This window comes from Geospiza fortis, unplaced genomic scaffold, assembly GCF_000277835.1.
Source record: "Geospiza fortis unplaced genomic scaffold, GeoFor_1.0 scaffold276, whole genome shotgun sequence".
NCBI classification, from domain to species: domain Eukaryota; kingdom Metazoa; phylum Chordata; class Aves; order Passeriformes; family Thraupidae; genus Geospiza; species Geospiza fortis.
Window position 1 is genome coordinate 703,109 of NW_005054527.1, and position 15,288 is coordinate 718,396.

Sequence of the window (15,288 nt, forward strand, 5' to 3'; positions counted from 1 at the left end):
AGTCCACTGCTATGTATGAGCTCTCATAAAATACTGTTAGGTATTTTAAATATGGTCAAATAATTTGGAAAATTTATGGATCCTTATGGTAAAACATATATCTGAAAGTCAAAATTGAGGACTCAAGGCGAAGGTAATCTCTAGTTTGATTTTTTTAAATCAAGAAAGAGTCCTCCCCTGTTTAGCTGTCCTTTTTGTAAGGTGTATATTTTTTCTCTTCAGAGTAGTATCATGCAGTTATTTGTCTGGATGCCTGTTAAGGGTCATAGTATGAGTCAGTCATTACCAGGGATTGACTGATTGATTGACTCACTGTAGTTTGGATACAAAAAATGGTAACAAATTGGGATCATTTTTTTATTGACAGCACCAATTACTCAACACTCTTTGCTTTAAGATGTCTGATGGGGTTGGCTGTACCAGCTAAGCACTGTCCTGGCTCCTGCAGGTTGCCATGCAGAAATGAGGTGAATCCTTGTGCCTTTTCCCAGAGACATGTCCACCAGGTGGGCTTGGAATCCCTCAGTTCTAGATGGCCAGAACAACTGACTTCAGAAACTGAAAATGTTAGATCTAAAAGGTAGGGCAAAATAAAGGTAAAACAAGGCTGAGAAAAGATAAGATCTCTGCCCACTTGTCCTTCCAGGAGGATTGTTCGCTCTTTGCTTTCTGTCCACCAATTTTTCATGGCTGTGTTATAATAAACTCCAATCAATCCCCTCTAAGATGTTAAAGAAAAATCTTTAATTTCTCTCTTCCCTGGGGCCTGGATTTTGTTCCCTGCTCCTTGCAGAAGTGCCCCAGTCACCACTCATATTGCTGCAGGCTATTGCCTCTTTCTTTTGGTGATGCTCCCTTGCCACAGGTAATCTTTGTCCATGATGTATCCACTTAGCATGCAGGAAAAATAATGCCAAATAATACACAACCAGATTGGATGTGCCCTTCACAGATTGGCAGATGCCTCATCAGTGCCCATAAATGTGAGAGATGGAGACTGCAGAAAGGAGTAGGTTGCTGTTCCAGTTTTTGGTGAGATGAAGTGTTGTTATATCTCCCTGAAAGAACTCTCACTCCAGCAGAGAAATGTTTTATAGTTTGTGCCCAAAGCATCTATTTCTGTGTGCAGTGGAGAGTCTTATGTAATATATTCCTCTCCACGTGTTCTCTTTACCTTTTAGCACTGCTTCTGGTCAGTGGGGTCTCTCTTACAGTTACTGAATGCAAAAATACAAATATGACCATTCCAGATCATCCTTTTGTGGCCACTGTTTTGTGTCTTTCACCCTTTCAGCCCACTCAGTTTAAACCTGCTGAAGGAAACTCAGTGATACCACCTGAACACAGAAAAGCCTCAGCTCCTGAGGGAATTCTGTTATACAGCAAAACGTGTAAAAATACTTTCATTTTGAAAATGAGAAGACTGTACCAAAGAAACTCTGTGAAGCTGAACTCCTCATTTTTATGTAGCTTGTAGGAGAAAAAAGTAAAAAAGCTGGAAAAAATTAATGCTGAAGAACATGGAAGGAAAGCAGGTTAGTTTACTGGGTGCAGGGCAGTGGTTTCAGAGAGAGCTGAGCTGGGTCTCAGAGCACCAGATCCAGGTGCATCAGCACAGGGCTCTGCTCAAACTGAATAATCCCCAGTGAAAAATTGTGCAAAAAGGTCTTTTATTTCCTAGGGGAGCTATGAATTTGTGTCTGTTTTTGTTCAGTAGCTTGTTTATCAATAGCAAAGTCATCCCTGCATGGTTCTGAGTAAAAACATGAGTATAAAGATGATGTATTTCATAGTGTACAAAACAAATTTTAATTTACCGCTTTTGGGTTTAATTTTTTATTTGTTTATTGGACTTGTTAGTTCACTGAGTTTATAACTACCTTGAACCAGTTGGATTGGAAGAACCAACTTTGTTTTTTATGAAAAGCTGCCAGCAATAACATGTTTGTTTATTTGTATAGTTTATTTATTTTCTTAAAAATGAGTGGATGATTTGACATGCCTTAGAGAAGTAAAATAAAGTTTTTGTTCATGTGGTAGATAGGGCTTATGAAAGCTGAGAGCTTTAGCACATTATAGATTATAACTTTAATTTTTAATGTATTATATATACATTATAAAGTGGATATGCAATGAGCAGAAAAAATGTTACAGTTTTATTCACACTTCATCAGTCTGTTTCCTCTACCTCTGTCTCTATTTTTGAAAGATTACCTCAAAATAAGTAAGAATATCCTTTAGTCCATGTTGACTGGAGTGTTAGTTAAGGAGCATCCTTTCTTACTGGGAGTTAGACTAATTTTATCCAGGTATCTGCCTGGTTGTCAGACTTGTTTTTTACTTGTATAAAGGCTCTTGAACTGAGGATTTTGGAGATTATGTGAAAGAAGTGGGCCAGCCCTTAGAAGCAAAAGTCAGTGAATGAGAGTGGAAGTGCATGTGCATATGTATGGGGGCAGGAAAAAGCAGGGAGAGGAAGGGTCAGGGTTACAATAATAATGATGGTAAGGATCATTTGGGTGCACTTCTTGAGCTTATTACTGCTTTATTTAAATATAACACCGCCCCATTTTTATCCTGACCAGCCTCTCCTTTCCCCCAGTGACTTCTATAATAAATGTGGGGCAAGTGGAGATGCGATTACTGAGGATTAGCATCTGTGAAGCTGGAGGGAGAAACAGCTTCTTTTCAGCAACTTGAAATTTGAGACAAAGTTTGGAGGCAATGCAGGACTGGTGGAGACTGAAATAGATGCATATATCTACTTATATATACACACAAATACATATACATACCATGTAAATATACAAATACATATACATGCTATGTATGCAGGTTTGTGGTTTGGGTTTTTTTCCTGTGCAAAACTGAAGGAAAGATGAGCAGGCCTGAGTTTCAGAATGGTGTCAAGTTCAGCCCCTCTGAAACACCTTTTCAACCCATCTATAATGCATTTGGTTTAACACTGAAAGAAGCGGGGAAACTGAGCCCATAAGTTATAGTACAGTGATTTAAGCTCAGGTTTATAAAATGTGGGTAAGAGGATAAAGGAGAAGGCAGGACAAAAGCTCAAACGAGAGCTCAGCCAAGCTGAATTCTAGGAGTGCATCTCCTCCTTCTGACAGATGACCTGAATGTTGCATATACAGAATTTAAAGTTACTTGGAACTCCCTTTTTTAAAATAAATTAATCTCATATTTAAATTTTGTCAGCTCCTTCTAGTGGCACACATTCCTTGCATACAACATTAAAGGGCTTTTCTCTTAGCCTTGGGGTGTTTTGGTAAGGGTCAGGGGAAGAGCAAAGGAAGACAATATAAATACTGCTTAAAAAACCTACCACCAACAATGTAAATGCTGCTTCAAAACCTACCACCATCCACCACTCCGAACTCAGAGGGTGAATAGCTAATTGGACTTGCTTAAAATTAAGGTAGTTTATAATTGGCTTCTGAAAGGACTGAAACTTCTCTTGCTCTGTTTAAAAAAATGTGAGGCAGGCACATAATTTTGTTAAGCAATTGTATCTTTTGTATTCCATCTCACCCCCTCATTGTACAAACCATACATCTTCAAGTTCTGCAAATGTGTTTAATTCTCCTCTGCCAGCAATGAGGGAAACAGCCTCTTGTACAAAGGTATCGACCAAATGCCTTTAATGCATTTTGCAAAATATTCCTCTCTTTGCTGAAATTGTTGGTCCTCGTTGAACTTCTGCCACAGATAATTATTTTATCTTTTCTCTTTTAAAATTTTTGTTTCCACTGCCAAATATTGGTTGTTTTTGTGACCCTAAAGAAGGTTCCCCCAACAGCCAGACAATTGTAATTATTTTCCTTAGAGTCAGCAGGAGCACAGCATGACTTTTACAGAATCAAGAGTAAAATTATGCCATATGAGAAAAGAGAGAGTGCAGAGACTTCACAAAATGTTAAACCAGAATGGAGATCTGGATCTGGTGATTGCTTGGATTGTCCAGCTTGCCTTTTGGTGATAGGGTTATCTGGTTTGATTTTAGAGTGTTATCTCAGTTTCCAAATACACTGCCAGGAGAGTCTGTGCTCAGTGAATGGGCTGTTAAGTAAGCTTGTGCTTTATTTTTATTTCTTGTAGCTCACATGCCTTATTTGTTTAATACCATTCAAGTGTTGCTCTGAGAACAGTTTAAGCAGTTTCCTTGTGAGGTTTTCCAGCTCCCTCATTGCCATGGTATTTCTTTTCCTGTACTATTCTCCCTGTGAGAAAATATGATGGTCTCTTCTGGAGAAAGGACATGTGATGATTCTGGTGCCTGAAGGGTCTGACTGAAGGAGCCTGATTAATTACCTGTACACTGACTTCTCCCAGAACTTCGTGTTTTTAGCACCTCAGCCCAGGTCATCTTCATACCTGTCGCAAATAATAACAAAATGCTCCAGCAAATCAGATGTCACCATAAGAACACTTTAAAATAATCTTATCTGGGAAAACCTTAATTTAAATGGTGGCCCAAAATTTCATACCTTTTTTTTTGGTCAAATATAGCTCAACATAATTTCAATTATGTTTATTTTCTCTCTCTTTGCTTTTCTACCATTTGAAGTGTCATGTAGTAGCAATTACTTAATGATCACTCATGTAATGAGTGATCCTCACAAGAGGGATAAACCACACGGGAGGGATAAAAGCTTTCATAGCTAAAGATTTCAGCCTTCCAGTCACTTCTGTCCTAAGACTTTCTTGTGGAAATTTTTTCTTTTGCAAATTTCATCGTAAGCTGCCCTTGCCCTTCCCCTTTTTAGGCCATTTCAGATGCCCTTACCCTTTTTAGGCACATCTTTAGTCCTTGTATCTGATTTATATTTGAGAATGCAGGCGCGAGGGTCTGAGAAGTGTTCGCGCTCGCGAGGCGCGTTGCACGACATCCAACACGAATGTGTGACTATTCAGGCTGTTTGAATTAAATCACAACAGTTGTTCATCCCTCTGGGCAGCACACAATGTAAACAGCTCAGAATTATACAGGGTGAACAGCTCTGTTCAGTCCTGGCCAAAAAAGAAATCATCATGGGGATGGACCGTCATGGTGCCGATGAGTGGCCGGCCATGTGTCGGCTTCATCGCCACATTTCAGAGGATGGGTGGTTTAATGAAGGCCAGGGCTGGGGATAATAATTCATTCCGTGCCGTGAGGTTAACCACAAGCCTCTCAGAAACTGCAGCCCTTGCTGCTCCGGCAGATGTGCTGGAACCCTGCGCTGTGACTGGAGGTTTTTCAGCGCTCTGCTCCCCCCGCCCTTCGCTTATTGTAAAGCACGCACCCGTCCCGCTGCCAAAACTTTTAATAAAAAATAGATTTGGGTCTGCAGTTGCCAGAGCCTTTATCAACCTTCCAGCCAAAGTCAGAGTAATAAAGGCAGAGAACATCTAAGCGTGTGCTCTGCAGATGATTGATTTCTGCTCTCGGGATGTCTTACAGGCAGTGGCTCCCACCATTATTTTCACATATAGTGTGCTGCAGGGGACCCCTGAAAGCCCCTTTCCTCCTAATTACACAAAACATTTGGGATCATTTTTTGCCTTTGAAGTGAGTAATTTCTCTGTAGAGAAGTAGTTTGTTCTTTCTGCTGAAGGTACCTTGTCATTAAGTTTTGGATGGATACTCCTTTTATTAAAGAGTATTTATTATTTTTTGTCTTAGATATTAGAAAGTATCATAAAAGAAAGACTTTCAGGAGACCAGCCTTGTAAAAAAAACTTGCTCAAATATTTTGTAGAAAATCTCAACCTCTTTTCTTCATTGCTCTTTCTTCCACACACAAGATCACTTTCACATTCAGCCATTATAATTAATACAGGTTATGTAAGGGAAAAAACCCCACCCCAAATACTAAACCCACTGAGGTAACATATATTGAAGCTTAATGTTTAACTAGTTTATCAAATGAGAACTTTTCTGTGAATATGATAAAGATGTGGAATGAAGATAATCTAAAATGCTATCCAGCTGTTTGTTACTGCTCCTCATCTGGGACTTGCAGCCTTCTCACTTGAGATGTTGGAATTTTGTGTGTAAACATTCCTCATTTGTCCAGTGCAGAGTAAAAGGTGTTAATTTATCAGCTTAATCACCTGTCAGTTTAAGGTGCTCTGTCCCACTTTCCACTGGAGCTCAGAGGGTCCATTCCCATCTCAGGGAGGAGACTGCTGGGGGTGGTAACGAGGAGCTGGAGGTACAGAATTTATAAATCCAGAACCTGAAGTACATATTTGTTCCCCATGTCCTTGATCTGACTGAGCTAAAATCTGTACCAAATTGAAGCAAACCTGATGTAAGAGCAAAAGAAGCATTTGTGCTTTTGTAGCTCCAGCTCAAAGTAGTGTTTTCTTTGTAGGAATGAGCTGCTTGCAAATTTCAGGTAATGTTTAATGTATATTTTTTTGTTGACCCTTCTAAGAAAATGTGTTCAGGTGGGAAAGAAATGAATAGGTTGTCCTAAAATGAAAGAAATGAATAGGTTTCTTTCTGCAGGACCCACATATACCCACGGGCTGCTGACATGCAGGGAGTATGTTTGTGGGAATCCTTATTACTAAATCTGCAGGAGGCCACTGACATTGAGGGCAATTCTGGGAGAATGAATAATCTTGACTTCAGGGTGTTCTGAGCTTCTCCAGATATTCCCTGCTCTAGCTACACTGTATTTCTAAATTCCTTTTATATTTATTGTCAGTGACACAAGTATATGTACACATTTTTCACTATCTTGTGTGGAAAAATTTGGATCGACATTCTTCAGTTTAACTAACTCAGATATTAACACCTCTATCTGTTAGAAATTATATCTCTTCCCTCAGTCATTCAAGTTTAAATGTGCAGTGCTAGGTTTTCATTTATGTACTTAATCCTCCTTTTTGGGACTTGCCAACTGGAATAGCATAATGTTAACATTTTTAGCAAAAATGTTTGTTCTTAAATTGGGATTTTTTTAATTTCTCTGCAAGGAGGAGCAAGAACAGAACAGATATTGGGCTACTGGAATACTGCTCACCAGTTTATTTGTAAGCATTCTGGGATTAATCTAGATATAGTAAAGGTGGATGATTTTCCCATTTGTCTAGATGTGTTTGTGTCCATAACAATTTAAATGAGGCAACTTTTTAATTTGATTGTTTTATTTAACTTTTCATGATATCTTTCAATATAAGAGTTTACTGTCCTCTTAGGCACAATTCTATTTTCACTTTTATTTGTGTCACTTAGGAATAACCTGGTAAATTACTTCACAGCCTTGTGGGTTGTACAATTGTGTAACACGGTGTAAGGTTGGATTGATGCTCCTGACTCTGCCATGAGTAAATGATTCCATGTGGGTAAGGTGGGCACAAATTAGGACTGAGAAATGTGCCAAGTGAAGCTTGGAGACACAACAACAGAGCAAGGTAATTGTATGGTAAAGCCAGAGGAACTCCCAAGCCTGTTTCACTGACAAAATCATAATATTAAACCCATTGTCATCGAGCTAATGTTAATAGAGTTGTGCTAAGAGATAGCAGCTGTTTGAATGCCTTAATAAGCTCTCAAGAAGGGCAGTAAAATAGCCTTAGATCTGCCTCTTCAAACAGTTCAGGAATGGGCTGCCACAAAGCATACAGCCAAGTCAGCTTCTTCTGTACCTTTAATTATTTAAGTTTCCCATTCTTTTATTGCAGTGTGAAGCCCTCCCTCTTTCAGACACAGCACCAAAGGCAGTGCACCCCATCAACATTTACTGTCAGCAATATTCACTGATCTGTTACCATCTAAACTGTTCCAAAATTCTCAGACTGGTACATGCTGAGGTTCTGCTACTGGGTCATCTGGAAAAAATAAAGTAAATGAAATATACTTTCATATCATCCCTATATGTCTTCCCCAGATGTTCTCCAGAATGCTACTTCTGCAAAAGATCCGTGTAAGAGCACTTTGTGTATCAGTTCTGCAGTCACCCACAGATGGGAACGGGGTGCTCTCAAAAAAAGTTTTAAAAAACAATGCAAATATTTTTCCTGTGTGTAGATCACTGCTGCTTCTCAGAAAGGGTGCAGGAGGCAAAGTGCTTTTGCACATAGATGTTTATCCTCAATTTTAAGTGTTCTTTTTGTGAATTGCTGCTTCATCTATAGCAATACTCACCACTGAAAATTTTTTTTTGTGCCCCAAAATATATTGAGGTAAGCTCTCAGAACTATGCATTTTCAAATCTAGCTCATCCTGTGCAAAACTTTCAATGTTATGGAATATTGAATGCTTATTGAAGGAGAAAAAAAACTTCGTTTTGTATTGACATGAGGAAATGGAGAACATGAATTATCATTCAAAAACCAAAAAAATTGTCTTTGTCACCTTCATGGTTCTTAACCACAAGAAGATGGGAGTGAAAGTGGACTTTGCTTATGGAGTGAGGACTAGAGGAATTACATCTTCCTAGATCTGGAAGAGACTCTTCTAGCTCAGATGTGTAAGAATTGCCAAAGCATCTGTGTTTGTGGGGGCGTGCTGCGGGTGGTGCCTGACCTCGGGAGGACCCTTGTCAAAGCTGCACTCTGCAGGCACTGCTTTTCCCTGGCTGGGCCACTGAGGGTGATTCCTTTTGCTCACAGTCAGGATTAGAGTCATCTGCTAGGACAAAAATGTAGGAGCTCCTATCCGGGCTCTAAAACCTGTGAGAATTATCTTCAGCTTCGAGTCCCTCTGGATTGCCATTCTTTTGCATTTCTTTACATCAAACCCAACTCCTTCTTATGTGTTTTACAGTCCCTCTAAAACCTTAGAGACAATTTTAATACAAGTTAAAAGGTGATTCAGCCTCTTGTTTAAATAAATAGACCTCAGGATTTGAGCTTCTTTAGGGCTTCTTCCAAAGGGATTCTAGGGTTTGAAGTGGAGGCAGTCGCTACGTTTTATGGGATTACTTCACAAGCCTCTAGGACTCTATTCCAGCACAATTAACAATGGTTAGAATCACTGACTTTGATTTCAGTACAATGAAGGAAGAGTATTAAATGCATGCAGGTAGCAGTGGAATTTCGTGTTGCTGAAATACACAGTTTTGTGCCAAATGAAAAACAGTGAAGCAGCTTGTGTCACTTTTCTCATTAACTTGTCCCTGAAACACAATACTACAAGAAAAGTTAATGGAGTTGAACTCATGAGAGACTGAATTTTCTCTGATTCAACTCAAGGATTAATGCCACAGACCTCTGAGTGGAAGAATAACTAATTCATTCTCCTTAAGACAATAAATCAAGAGAATAAATCAAAATTTTCTATCAGGTCTGAGTAAGCAGATTGCATCCAACAATAGTTTTTCCTGTATGATTTTTATTTTATTTTTTTATTTTCTCAGGAGGTTGTATCAAGCTAGAAGAATTAAATTCAAGACATTTGGAGCAAAGACATCTCTGCTGAACTGATTTTTCCAAATAAACATATCCCTTATCCCATAGTTCCATGACTAAATTTTTAAATTTTGGACTCTAGTATATTGTATTGTATGTGCATTCTGAATGCTTTGCAACAGTTAAATTCACTTAAATTTAAACTTCAGAAATTTAGTTAATTTTAAGAATTTACTTTTTTAACATGGCTGAAATTAAGTATTTTCACACTATTTTTTGTCTGTTACTTTTTCTGTGAGGAGGAACATAATTTTGGTTTGCTGTTGGTACCTTATTAATGCATTCTGAGAACTACATTCTGTATTATTAATATAGTAGTGATCCTGGGTTCTTGGATGGCTGCTACACTAGACTTCATGGCTAGTAGTGAAAATGGCCAAAATAATAATGGGAGGAGCTGCATAAGTACTGATGTTTGAGAAGGTCAAAAAGCTCAGTGCTCTTCTGGTTTACAGCTCCATTCAGTTGGAGTTGGAGCATGCTTTGGGCTGAGAGTCTGAGCACAGGAGGCCATAGCACCTATTTTGTTGAGCAGCTCCCCATTTGCCTACTCCATGGCGTTCCAGCATGTGATTTGCTGAGCTGTAGAATGTCCCTGAGTGGTATGATTGCCTGGAATGCTTGAAAATTTGGCTTCACGTTCCTCAGCTTCTTTTCAGCATTTTCTTTGCTCCTCTTGTTGCCTCACACCAGACCTTGCTTTGACTCTAGCTGGAGAACAAGGTTACAAAATACAGCTTCTCTTCTATGGACTTAGAGGGCTTTTCATCTATAAGAAGAAATGAAATATGTTTTACTTCTTTTTATTCCTGATGGTGTGATGCAGAAAAGGAAAGGTGGTGGAACAATAGCTTCTTGGGGTGGCTGTTGTACCTGAGTCCTGGATCTGTATCTGGGATATCCATACTGTCCAGACTGTCTCAGGAGAAAGAGGGAGGAGTGGAATGTTAATGTTAGGAGCTCATCCCTGTCCATGATTTATTGAAAGCAGCCTAGCTCCATGCCTTAGGCCCTGAATTAAGTAACTGCAGCTTGACTGCATGAGTGTATCTGTGGATCCCACTTCTGTGCAATGCCTGAAGGCCAGGGAACTGCCTCTGTTACCTGTCCTGCTGGCACTGCTACAGAAGAAGGAAAGAAATCCAACTAATTCTTAATCATCTAATGCGTCCCTTTTGGGTACAGAATTCACTGAGAGCCATAAATACAGTGCATGGCTTTAATAAAGAGTAAATGTGGATTTTAAGCCACACCTAGAGCTGATGTTGCTTGCATTGAACGTGTGCACAGCCCAGTGTTTCTCCTCATCACCCCTACTGTTAATTTCTGCCATTTTTCCGCTTAATTCCTGCTTGAACAAAAGCAAAATTTGTGTCACTGAGCTGGGAACATCCTGCTCAGACATCAGACAACTGCCCCAAGTCCTGGTTCACCATTGTGAGCCCTTTTCTCACTCTGAGTGGATGGTTACACTGCAGGGATTCATTGCTGACTGTGAGCACCAAGCTTTGGCCCTGCTGAGGTTGAAGGACCATAGGGCAAGGAAGGAATTTTTTTAAGTTCTCACTAATCCCTGGATTTGGAGGAATGATGGAATAAACTGCAAAACTTCTGCTTCAGGCACTGGAGCAGATGATTTTTCTAATAAATAATATTGTTTTGAGTGTTATTGAGCTCATTCAAGTTGTGAGGGATTTTTTCTTTAAAAAAAAATTTGATTTCTTTGTACCTTAAGAGTGCAGCTTTTCAACAGCTGGGTGCTTTTGTGTTCCTTCTCCCATTTATTATGTCAGCATGCCTTTTACTGCATATCCAAGAACAGCTTTTAATTTTTCTCATTTTTAGCTTCACTTTCTAGTTTTTACAGTTAAGTGCATTTTTTGTGTTGTAGGTCACCTGTCACATTTCACTTGGGCAGTATCTGTACACTGGAAGCAATTCAGCTTCTCTCTCCCTGTTTAATTTCATGTTCGTGTCTGGGAGATGTTGTCTAGGTTAGCCAGGCTAAGGAACAACGTGTTCTTTCCTGATTTTCTTTAGCTGAGAATCTTTTGGCCATCTCCCTGCCCCTTGGAGTATTGTGTTGGTCTGGATTTTGCTGATAGTTATCTGAGGTGTGAGCTGACCAGATGAATTGCTGCCCATTGTGAATTGCTCAGTTGAAATTTCTGTGCTGTGTTGGACACTGCTCAAGGTGTTGGGTCCTTAAAGAGGATCCTCTGCTATTTCTTGCTTTAGATGCTGTAAATGAGGCAGTGAGAGATTCCTTCACATCACTGACTGAAGCACTGGCCAATTATCTGTTGTTTCCCAAGTTACTTTTAGGTGGAGTTCTCCAGAGGAGATCTGCAATGGGATGAATTTCTTTTGCTGCAGTATCTGTGCCATAATTTTACCTTATATGTGATTGTTTATAACATACATAGCTATGTGTCAGAAGAAAATTTGGGAGCATGGTGTGTTCCTACCTACTCCATAACACATTTTTAGTATGTACAGCATGTGAATGGAAAAAGGGAAGTGGAGCACCAAGAGTATGTTTTGGGTATCTCTTGCAGGTGTTGAATCTGTCCACAAGAAGAGATTTCTATTTATTAATGAATGTTGCATCATTGCTTTTTTTATGCTTGTAGCTGCTTAGAGGGAAGCAAAGTCCCACGTCTCTCTTACACTTGTTGAAATGCATGATTTGTTGGTGTATATAAATTTAAGCTAGTTATTTCTCAATTGGCTTCATTTTGCTTTGTGCCAAGGTCCTCTGGAGTAATGTGAAACAAAAGTAAAATGCCTATTCTGATGTAATGATTGAATAAAATGTAAAAAGGATAGTAAAAGATAGACAAATTATATCCTCTTGCTGCTCGTTGCCAGGAGTATTAGTTCATTAAATCAAAGCAGGATGGAAGTGATGAGCAATGTGCTTGCTTAAAGGATTCCTCTCTTGGGAAGGTGATGGTGTTACTTAGATCCTTAAGCTGATCCTCTGCTTCTTGCTGACTGCCTCTGAGGAATAAGCCTTAATGTCATATTACCTGTCTGTGATCCAGCTGCCTTGGGAAATAGTTACTTTCTCTCACGCTGCCTTGGTTTGGAAAAGAATGGAGTCAGGAAAATTGTGACTTTCACCAGTGTGAGAGAGAACAAGATTGAGTCCTCCTATGTATGAAAGTGTGTCTCTCACTTAGAAAGCCTGGCGCTTATTTTCTTTACTAAGGATTGCAAAGAACCAGTGAAATAGAGAGACAATGTTGTGGTGGATATTAACTTTTAATGAGCTTACAGAATAGAGCCTTTCATAATTGGAATTCCTTAGCTCTGCGTAGATAATGAAAATAAGAACGTAGTGAACCTGCTACACACCCTAGCAGATGATTTCCAAACACTTAAACCCAATGGATTCAAAATTTATTATGCTAAGAAATTGCTTGGCACATACAAATCTTGGACAACAACTACATTTCATGCTAAGTAGACATCATCTGGACGCTGAAATGTTAAGACTCAATTTAGGTCTTGCTGCAAGTAGTAGTAAAAGTAAAGTTGGCTTCACTAAATGTGGACCTGGGGCAGCAGGAACTATCCTGGTGTTGGGAGACAACAAGGTCTGCACTGGGGAGGGGGGAAAAATCACTCTTAGAGGTTGGTCACAGTGTTTTAAGAAGCATAAAGGGCTTGGAATGGCTTGGGAAATTCTGTTACAGGTGGAGATGATGGTGGGATGGGTTAGCGTTTAGGAAAGGAAGATCAAGTGGAGGGCATGTGGGGCGTTGAAGACGTTGTGTTAAGGTAAGGAGGAAGAATAAGACACACCAAAGGAATGCTGTGTAGGATGGGTGCTTGGAGTGGGAGTTACCTTCTGGAGGGAAAATAAGAGTGGCATTGCCTTGCCAAAGAACTTAAAAAGAGATGGGGATTAAGAAACACACAAAAAAGCTGGACTTTGCATGAACAGATGGAAAATGTAGAACCAGGGTAGGGAAGAGAAGCAAATAGCCCAACTTCCTTCTTTGTTTCCTTACATATGTGTGTATATATATATTTCTTGCTCATTCATAAAGACAATTGCCATGCTGGAATATCAATTTCCAGGAGACAGAGTCCCTGTGAGCAACACTAAATCCAAAGCCTTTCTAATATGCTGGGACTGAACTCTATGTTGTATGAAATGACCTCTTTCTGAAGAATGGTATTCTCAATCCTTATCCCAAAGCACAGACTGACTAGCTTTTAGTTAAAAGGGGAATTAGGATTGTTTTACCAGAAGCTCAGTTTAATATCTTGTAGATTTGCTGAACAGTTTGAATGAAATGTCTTTTCACTTTCCGTTATTGGAAATTCATTATAGCAGGTATTAAAAATGTACTTGAATTTATTGCTTTATTCCCAAACAACTGCTTTTCTGTGTAGGCTAGCTGCTCCAGAATGTGGAGGAGGTGGCATCCACTGCTCAATCAGAAATGCTGAGTAGCTAAAATCAGAGAAGATGATCATAGAGGTCCACTCCAGTTTCTCAGGGAGAGTTGATTGTTGAGTCAATCCATGCTTTGGTGTGCTTGGAAAAGCAAATAACTTAGTAATGTTAAGCAGCATGCAGAAGGAATAAACCACTTTGACAGACTGAGCTCTGAGACAGACTGGAGATGTGAACCTCTTTTACATTCCCTTGAGGGTCTATCCCCCATATCTCCTGTTTGGAGTGCTGTCCCATCAGTGTATATGCCATCAGGACCAAGATTTCTGCTGGGTGACTTTTCTCTTTAGTCTGCACAGACTGTGAAGGCAGCACTAGCCTTTCCAAGTATGGGGAGAAAAAAACCTATTTATGTTTATCTTAATCGTGACCTTTGCTTGAGTGTGAAAAGGAAAGAGGAATGAGCCTGGCTTATTATTTTACTGTAAACTTTTTAAAGATTCTGATTATTTTTCCTTGAATACCTTGGACTAGGATGGTGTTTTGGCTCTGCATTTGCACTCTGGTTCCATGATGTGTGTAAGACACTACATGACCTTTTTCTTAGAGGAATGAAAGATAAATATAGCCTGATATGCAATCCCATAGTGCAAGGAGCCTCATCAGCATGATCATCATCTGCTTTTGCATTTAACGAGGAAACTTGTTCAGTTGCACATATTCAATCTGAAAACAATAAAGGCAGAGCTGTTACCGACTAAACTATTAAAAAAAATTAAAATCCTCCTCATTTCATTTGTTGAAAAAGAAGGAGAAGGGATAGACATATGGCCACCCACTTGGTTGTGCAAATTGTAAGAAGTGAAAATAACTCGTGACAGAATTGCCTGGAGGTTTTGTTTAGCCTGTCACACATGGCCTCAATAACACTGTGAAACGGTTTCTTTTACCCCCTCCAACCTACTCAACCCCTTCTGCTATGGAATCTGCGAGGCATTTTTCAAATTAAGTGCGCACAGTTTTCCTTTCAAGTTTCAGGAGCAAGTGGCTGAAAAAGACATGCTGAGAGCTTGGAAACAATCTGCATCAGCAACAAAGGGAGATGCCTGCTGCTTTGCAAGCAACACAGAAAATATGCCAGCCATCCAGCACTGATTCCTGGGCTGGCTGATGTTTATTTGTCCTGTGCACTAGCCTTTCTCAGAATGCTGTGGGGAGGGAGGTGGATTTAAGAGCCCTTGGAAAACTGCTGGAGTACAGGTCATGTTTTATTAGCGTGTTAGTTCTGGGACTTGGAGCTGGTGCTTGCCTCCTGAGCCTAGGTAATGAGATTTTTGGAAGTGCTGTGCCTGAACTCCCTGTGCCTGGGGAGGTGCACGGGTCTGGGTTTGGCGCTGGGGGTCTGACTGCTCAACACACCATTGGCAAAGCCATCCTTCTGCCATGCTGGAAGAAAT